An 8688-nucleotide genomic window follows, 5' to 3' on the forward strand; every position below is an offset into this window, starting at 1 on the left:
AAATGAGACTAAGAACATGTACTTCAGTCCCCATTTACAGCCATCTCTGCTAGACTCTCTCCCACTCTCCATCCCAGCTCTCCCCTGCTCCACAATCTTAACTTGCAGCACCCTATGCTACCATAGCCTGAAGCAGAGAGCAGAAAAAAGTCACAATACAGAATTGGCCTGCAAATGCCACCAGTTTTCCTTTATTTCAAGGTTTAGGGGACTGTGGCTCAAAGCCATTGTAACAAGACCCTGGAGATGTGGCAGGAAGAGAATTTTGAGGTCACAAAAAGCAAGGTCCTGCCTGCTTTAGAAGTATCCACGGCTTAGCTGGGACATCTCAATATGAGCCCCACTACTGAGGTTGCAAAGAAGTCTTGAAAGATGAAAGGCCGCATCAGACGTGCTGGAGTGGAGTGTGTGGATGGAAGACGCTCAATAGGTTTGGATATAGGACCTGGAATGCTGCTTTCATGATAGTCACACTGCATTGAAGCATTACACCACTCGCTGCTTCTTTCAGAGTATTGGTATAGAAGAATTATACCTCATATTGCAAGGGAACAGAGATTCTGCTTTTGCTGTGTGTTTGGTCAGTTAGCAAGCACTAGAGAGAAGCTACTACACAACCAGTTTATGACTTTCATTTTATTTGACAGACACCTTTCTGAAGTGCAACAAAAGTTAATCATACAACAAAATTAAAAAACCAGAAAGTTTTGCAACACTAAGTGATTCTTGAAGGAGGAAGTGCATTATCACGATTCAGAAATACCAAGATTTAGAGGTTACTTTTTGTGAGCAAACACCACTGCCTAGCTGGGACATCTCAATGCAATTTGTCTGGAGTGCATCAAGGTTCTGCAGAAGAGGGGAAAAGTGTTTCGACAACAGTTTAAGAAAATGTTGGGATTTATAAAAATCCTGAGTTTTAAATTAAAACAGACTATTCCGTCATTTGTTAAAACTTCTCATTTCCCGCTCATTTCCCCCCATACCTGAAAATGAGCTGTAATTCTTCTTCCTACACTAATGGGATTCCCAGATGGTGATCCTCCCTTACTTGACAGCCTTCATCCCAGCAACCCCAGACAAAGAGCTTGTTGGTGTGATAGCACTAAGACAGATTTCTCTGAGGTTGAACAGTGAAACTCACTCAATAATTACTCAAAGTTAGAGGCTCCTTAATGGCACAGTGATATAACAGGGCACGTTAGAGGGGCCGTTTCACCTCTAGACGGGTGTTGCGTACAGATATAAAGCATGCCAAAGCACAGAGCTGGATCCTCATCTGCCTTTGTTCAGACCGGAATCCTGCGCAAAAACTTCTGGGAATGGCCACACGTCAGGGGACATTTCGGCAACTCCCGTCATCAAGCGCTCGGCCAAGCTGAACGAAGCAAATGCTTATCAAGCTAGAGGAAGAGAAGGAACGTATATAGTTAAACTAGAATTTTAAAAATAAAACTGGACTAAGTGCAAAGAAGGACTACTAGGATGATCAGGAGTTGGAGAGCCCATCCTAGGAGAGGAGATGGAAAGAGCTTGGCTTGTTATAGCCTAGCCAAGTGAAGGCTGAGAGGGGAAAAAAAATCTGATTGCTCTCTCTAAATAGGTCAGGATGTGGTAGGGAAAAAACACCAGAAGAGCTACTGAAGCTCAAGGACATTATTGGCACAAGAACAAATGGCTACAAATTGATTGTGAATACATTTAAGCTAGAAATGAGAAGGTTCCTAACCATCAGAGGCACGAGGGTCTGGAACAGCCTCACAAACTGAGCAGTAAGCACGAGCTAGTTTGAAGATGGAGACTGATAAATTTAGGTACAGAATTCTATGCTGGAGCCATCTGTGACAGCAGAGGACTGAAGGCTCAGAAAGGACCTTTCCAGTCTGATGTACCTGAAGCAGCAGCTACTGCTGTTAACCCTGCATGCTGCAATACAGTGCGAGTGTAATGGTTCCCTCTAGTGTTTAAATAAAAGCACTCTAGACAAACCCAACATAACACAATGGCCCACACAGAGGACAAGAGACCTCCTAGGACTAATTAAGGAACAGTCCTCAAGTATGAGTGTGGGGATAGGGTTGAGGAGTGCATTTTGGGATCCAACAGACCAGGATGCTAGCCTTGGTTCTGGATTTACCAAGTAGGCGAGTCTGCTTTCAGCACCACCTGAACTCACAGCACCTCAGCCCACCAGAACCACACTCCTTTTCTGACCCCTTTTGCCAAGTTAATTCCATGAGGAGTCTGACTCTTTGTCTCCCATTAATGCTCTGCCCTGTTGGTGGTAGCCAGCATAACCAGAGTGGCTGGGAGCTTTAGGATTTGCAGCATTTTAACATGGAGCCTTCCCTAGTGTTTCCTTGTCTATGTATATAGGCTGGAATGCAGCCACTTCTGGGGTGAAGCACAACAGCTGCTCCAGCATTCAGCATACTGCTGTTAGGGGAGGAAGATGAAGTTCTGACCAACCATAACATGGCAGTCCTTGCTCTTTCAGGTGCCCCATCATATTTATAATACCCATGCCAAGGGGGATAGGACCTAGGTTAAAGGTCTCCTTCTAAAAAGCCACATGCAGCAAGGCTCTGTTTATCCAAGGAGGAAGAGCTGAGCCAGCACTACTCGGATAGCCAGACCTACCACCTTACCTGTGCTACGTACAGAGCCGCCGATACATTCTGCTGTTCTTATCCCAAAGCCAACGCCTCTTTAATGGCTGCCACAATCTTGGCAAGCTTGGTGCGATTATCCACAAATCCATCCCCGTTCTGCCAGAGAGCAGCCAGTTAGCAAGGGGGCAGCTGAATCCACTCTCCCCCTGCCCCCCAACCAGGCATGCCCCATAAGGCTAAAAGAAGTCAGAGCATGAGAAGGCTGTTTGCCAGAAGCTGGGGATGGGTGACAGGATGGATCACTTGGTGATTCCCTGTTCTGTTCATTCCCTCTGGGGCACCTGGCATTGGCCACTGTCGGCAGACAGGAAACTGGGCTAGATGGACCTTTGGTCTGACCCAGTCTGGCCGTTATGTTTTAAGGCTTCTTCAGTTCTCAGGGTGACACAGCCACTGATGGTGTCCAGAGTTATGCCCCTGGAGAGTTCCACTATTTAAGAGCATTCCTTGCAAGACACTTTCTACTTAGGCACTCATATCACTGCCAAGAAGCTGTGACAGGACAGCAGCACCAGGACAGGAGGGACAATGCATTGTTTGAAAGGCAGCCTTGGAAAAACCTCACGGCTCCTCCTTGACTACAGCAGCGAGCACAGAAAGCTTGTTTCTGCTGCTGGACCTTCCTGGCTCACAAAGATCTCAGACAAAATATTAGTTTAAAAAAAAAAAAAAGTGGGTGAAGCTTACAGCCCCTTCCCCCGCCAAGAAATATGGGCAAACAACCCCTTCTAGAACGTGCCACATACAGGACAGTCCAAGTTCATCAGGCTCCTGCAGCATCCTTAAGGACACAGAACTCAACAGTCTGCCACCTCAAAGAGACACTTGACAGTAGAAGTACTTTTAATGTAGGACCAGCTGCTCTAATCTCCCCATCCCCCAGGACCTGCAGCACCAGCAGCTGCAAGAGCCAACAGCTATTTTAGCATCAATGAAGTTTTCCAAGGAGCTGTATTTTCCTCCTGTGAAGGCTGGCAGCAGTGGCTGCTAATAAGCCATTTCAGTTTGCCAACCTGGAAATAAAGGATGCAGGTTTCATCCATCACTGAAATGCAGCTATCTTTGAGGTGGAAAGTGGCAGCTGTTGGAGGGGAAGGGCAGGGAAGGAGAGAGAATAAAATGACAGCCTGTATCCTACTGCAGGAAGTTTAGGGAGTCAAGATAAGTTGAACAGGGCATTGGGTTAACACTTGCATGCCCAGTGAGTGGGCTAGTAGGAGTCAGTGGCCGATGTGTGTTTTAGGTTTCACTTCCAGCAGCACTGAAGGAAGAGTACCAACCCCCTGACCCACAGTGACTGCTCCTTAGAAGCTCGCACCAAACTGATCCCCGTTCAGCATGCACATTCTAAGGGGATCATTGTACAGGCTGTTACAGGACTACTGCTCCAGCTTCGATACCAGCCTCTGACCACAGATGTTAGAGCCCAGACAAGGCTCTCAGCCTTGTGCTCACAATTCATCTCTATGAAGTCTTCCCGTCTCATGTACATCACCCGCCTTGGTGACAATCAGCTGAGCAGTTCGGTTAGGAACTAGATGAGAGGGGAGGAAGAGACCACTCACCATTTTTGAATGCACCAGTTTGCCTGCGATTGTCACTTCAAACCATCCTGTGACCTGAGGGGTCCCTTCGCCACTCTAAGCAGAGAAGAGGAGTCAGTCACCTTGAGAATGACGAGCCCCAGGGGGGTCTGGGTTATTTTAAGCAGCAAGCTCTCCCCTTCATGTTAGTTCCTAGTTAGACCAACAGGAGTGCTCCCTACAGGTCTCACCAGAGAGGAGGATACATCTGCAAAGAGATGTTATGAACTTGATGCAGAAATGATAGGGTGAGATTCTCTGGCCTGGGGTCATACAAGAGGTCAGACTAGATGATCATAATGGTCCCTTCTCTGGTCTTGGAATCTATTAAGTTAATTTGTATTCTAGAAGCCAGGATCCAATTGTGCCCAGTGCTGTACAAACATATCAAAGAATCCCTATCCCAAACCGTTTATAATCTAGAAGAGTATATATAGATTGAGGCACATAAGGAAATCAGGACACAATACTAGATTGTCCAAACATCTTCAGTCCTGCAAGGACAGTTTTCCTTCCATCCTAATGCCACTCTCCATGCTTCCTTGATCGAGGCTTCCCTTACTTCTACGACACGGTGCATGCTTTGTAAGCCAACCAGCAGCAGCCCAGGGTCAGGTTGAAGCTTTCCCCATGGTTATGTTTGTGCCCGTTTGCCCATCTGAGAGGTTTAACAGCTTCCCCTGAAGCATGTGGCCCTGGCCACTTTCAGAGACAAGACACTAGAATATATGAACCATGGATCGGACAACTATGTTCCAAATTTATGCTGGACATGACATGCTTTTAGTCTGACAGTTCTCAGTCAGGTCTCACCAGATGAGGAGGGACTTCGTTAGAGCCTCCTGCATTGCACAGTCCCACTGAAGGCAACAGGAGTTTTGACAGTACAGAACCAGAGCTTTAGAGGTCATGGCTATTCCTTGGCCATGCATATTCACTAATTGGGAGTCAGACAGACACAAAAGCTAAGTGTCCTGGACAGTCCCAGGATACTCACGATCTCCAGCTTGCCTGGGAACTGTTTTTCAAGTTCCTTCTTGAGCTGTTGATACTAGAAAGGAGAGAGAGGAAAGGCAGAACCCAGAGTTAATGCCTGATAGGTCTTTGTCAGGACTCGCCCCAGCTGAATCTTGGCTCTGCTGTTACTTCACACACCTAAAATAGCTGGCAACAATGCCAGCTAGTGAGCCAAGCCCCACATGGCCTGCTGTGGGTACAGGAGCCCTTTCTAGACCAGCTACCTGCTTCCCTTCACATCAGTTTTCTCACCAATGCAACTCCATTTATACCTCCTCATGCACAGGTTCAGACAGCCCAGGCAGCCGATTGCGGACCAAAGGGGGAGGAAAAGCTCACTGGGTCAGGCTGGGACAAAAGGGTTGGGGATGCTTCAGGAGCAGATCCAATGAAGTGCTACAGCCCAACTTTCTCTGGAGGAGAACTTCCTCTCTTTGCAGAAGGCCAGTGACTTGGACCGAGTGCTGGGAACAGGAATGGGGTCCTGGAGCACATCAGTCCAGTTCACCCACCACCGCCAAAGTTATAACTGGAACTGAACCAAGGAATCTGGAAACTTACCTTGGGACGGTAGCCTCAGGCCCCGCTGCAGGGAGACAAAGAAGAGTTATTTCAGCAGCTAGACACTAACCAAAGAAGGGACAAAGGCTGAAATTCAAACAGGACCTGAGCTTCCTTGAAAATCCCACCTGGTTTCCTGCTATTTGAGGAGAAGGGGAACTACGTTAGGCTGCAAAATACCATCACCACCTAGCTCTTCTATAGTGCTTTCCATCAGCCAATCTCAAAGTACCTTGCAAAGGAGCAGCATGTAGATCCATTTTACGGAAGCAAAAGGAACTTGTCCAAGGTCATCCAAGCAAGTTAGTGGCAGAGCTGGGAATCCCAAAACCCTGTCCAGTGCTCTGCCACAAGACCATGCTGCCTCCAGAAGTAGTGGCCTGTTGTCCCACAGAGAAGATAAGACACTAGATGGCAAAATGACCCCCTTTTTGAGGGCATCTCACTGGGTTTTGAGTATCAGTGTTGGTCCACAGAAAATGATAAAAGTTACAAATCCCTGGAAGGGTAAAACCCCACTAAAGATGCTGATTGCTGCTAGTTGTTTTCATAAGAAACTTAAAACTGAAGTTGAGCCTTCTTGCCATGGGGTTACTTTCATTGCATTTAGATTATGTCAAGAAACAGTCAACCGCTGACTTAATCTGCCCACGCTAATGGCTATTATTTGGAATAGGGCAAGTATGAACTTTGCACTCGCACCTGCTGGTGCTGGGACAAACTGGCCCATAATCACCCTCTATCAGAGATGCAAGAGAGCAGCTGGCTGCTGAGAAAGAGACACATCATACCAGCCCTTTCTGTATCTATTTTAGATGCACAGGCAGCAGAGGAGAGCGCTTCCAGAAGTCATTCTAGTAGGCATGGGAATGTAGGAGGAGGAACAGAAACCTCTTAGAAGATACTGTTACAGAGAGCTTAGCTACACTCAAAACTCCAAAGCGCTCCCGCGGCAGCACTTTGAAGTGTGAGTGTGGTCATGGCGCCAGCGCTGGGAGAGAGCTCTCCCAACGCTGCAGGTACTCCACCTCCCCGTGGGGATTAGCTTGCAGCGCTGGGAGCCGCACTTCCAGCGCTGGGGCACGGTTTACACTGGCGCTTTGCAGCGCTGTAACTTGCTGTGCTCAGGGGTGTGTTTTTTTCACACCCCTGAGTGAGAAAGTTGCATCACTGTAAAGTGCCAGTGTAGCCACGGCCAGAGTTGGCTAAACCCGAGAGTCACAGCAACTAACTGTGCAGGATAAAACCATTTTATTGGCAAGGAGGTAGGATTTCCACCCTCTTTTTTCCCCCCCTACGCTCCACCCCAGCTTCAGCAGTCACTTCTCACGGCTGCCCCAGGGACATGGAATAACTACTCCACTCCCACAGCACACAAGACTTAGTATCGCTCTGGAGATTTCATTACACCAAGATAACCAGAGGATACACAGCTACCATGACTACGCACGTTCTGGAAGACAGGTGAAGCAGCAAGAGGGGAGTTAGAAAGTTTAAGTCTATGGAACAAAAAGTGAGACAGGTTAGGTCTGAGTAGAAGGAGGTGTTGGGGAGCCGTGCCTGGGGAGGCCAGACCTATAGGTGCATGGAAGGCTGTGGGTCATGCTTGATGGGCATGAGAGTTGTGTATATGGGAGGCCATGGGTTACTCTAGCAGAAGGAGGGGCTGCTGATCAGCACAGAGGCAGCCTGGCAGAGGATTCACTTAGCAAAGGCTGCAGCAGGTCAGGATTAAGGTGTCTTGCACTAAGCAAGAGAAATGCCGGTCTATTTCGGGGTGGCAATACCTAGCTCAAGCTCTGTCTGGCTGAATGTGGGCAGAGGTGGCGTGTTAGCTGCCACTTTGCAGCAGAAGTACCAAATATAAACGAGGACTCACCTGACTGCCCAGAGGTGGCATTAGTCCACCTACTGTTCAGCCAGCACATGCTAGGCTGTAAGCAGCTTCATTCACCCTGTGGGATAGAAGTAGCTTAATCCTCTACAACACCCATGAGGCGTCTTTTAAAGAACTCTCAATTTAAGCCCCAAACAGCCAAGGTCGGCCCAGTTACCCTCCAACCCAGTCAGCTCTTCTCAAGGGGGGGGAAACCGGCACCCAGCCAGACCATTCCTGAGAGGGCAGCACAGCATTATTCCCCCCAGTCTCTCCTGTGGCCTTCTGGCCAGCAACTACAAGGATTTACCCGAAGGCCCTGGAAATCAACGGAGAACGTCGCACTGACTTCAGGGGGCTTTGGGTCAGGACCACTAAGCAACTGGGGCAAGGGAAATAAGAGTTATCCAGTCTCACTGCTTTTAATGGATACTTTGCTGGATCAGCACGTTCCCCACCCTAGCCTGTGGCACATCCTCTAAAATACCCCGCCCCATGTCAACGCAGGGCTGGGGGATTGTGTGCATCCGTCTCACTGCAGGCAAAAAATGGCACAGCTCTCCGCTCTGTTAGAAAGTCATGGTGGGGGAGGTAATCCATTTTATGGGACCAACTTCTGCTGGCAAGAGAGCCGGGCCTTCAGAGAAGGCAACCAGCCAACAAAACTTGCAGCGTAACAACGGCCTAGGGTGACCAGACAGCAAGTGCAAAAAATCGGGACAGGGGAGGGGGTAAATCGGAGCCTATAAGAAAAAGATCCAAAAATCGGGACATCAGGTCACCCTACAGCAGCCAAACATTTTACGCAATTTCTAGCCACATGCCCTGCATCATTTGTCCTGCCTCGATTTCTGTCGGGGCGCGGCCACTCTTAAAAATTTGAGCCTTGCCTCCCCCACCTGCTTTAAGGCATCTAACACCAGCAAGAGAGCTGATTCCTCGAGCCCCATCCATTGGGGACAGCAAGAGAACGGGGGGG

At 48.4% G+C, this 8688-nt stretch overlaps 1 long non-coding RNA gene across 1 annotated transcript; it reads right to left on the minus strand.

The window, feature by feature from the left end:
- Positions 1 to 619: 619 nt before the first annotated feature.
- Positions 620 to 5864, minus strand: LOC142045741 (uncharacterized). Its single transcript, XR_004375807.2, has 5 exons — positions 5834 to 5864; positions 5253 to 5306; positions 4238 to 4312; positions 2649 to 2768; positions 620 to 1403 (listed from the first exon to the last, which is right to left on the minus strand). It is a non-coding gene; the product is annotated as an uncharacterized LOC142045741 (long non-coding RNA).
- Between the last annotated feature and the right edge of the window lie 2824 nt (positions 5865 to 8688).

The sequence above is a fragment of the Chelonoidis abingdonii genome, chromosome 11 (assembly GCF_003597395.2).
Source record: "Chelonoidis abingdonii isolate Lonesome George chromosome 11, CheloAbing_2.0, whole genome shotgun sequence".
Taxonomy (NCBI): domain Eukaryota; kingdom Metazoa; phylum Chordata; order Testudines; family Testudinidae; genus Chelonoidis; species Chelonoidis abingdonii.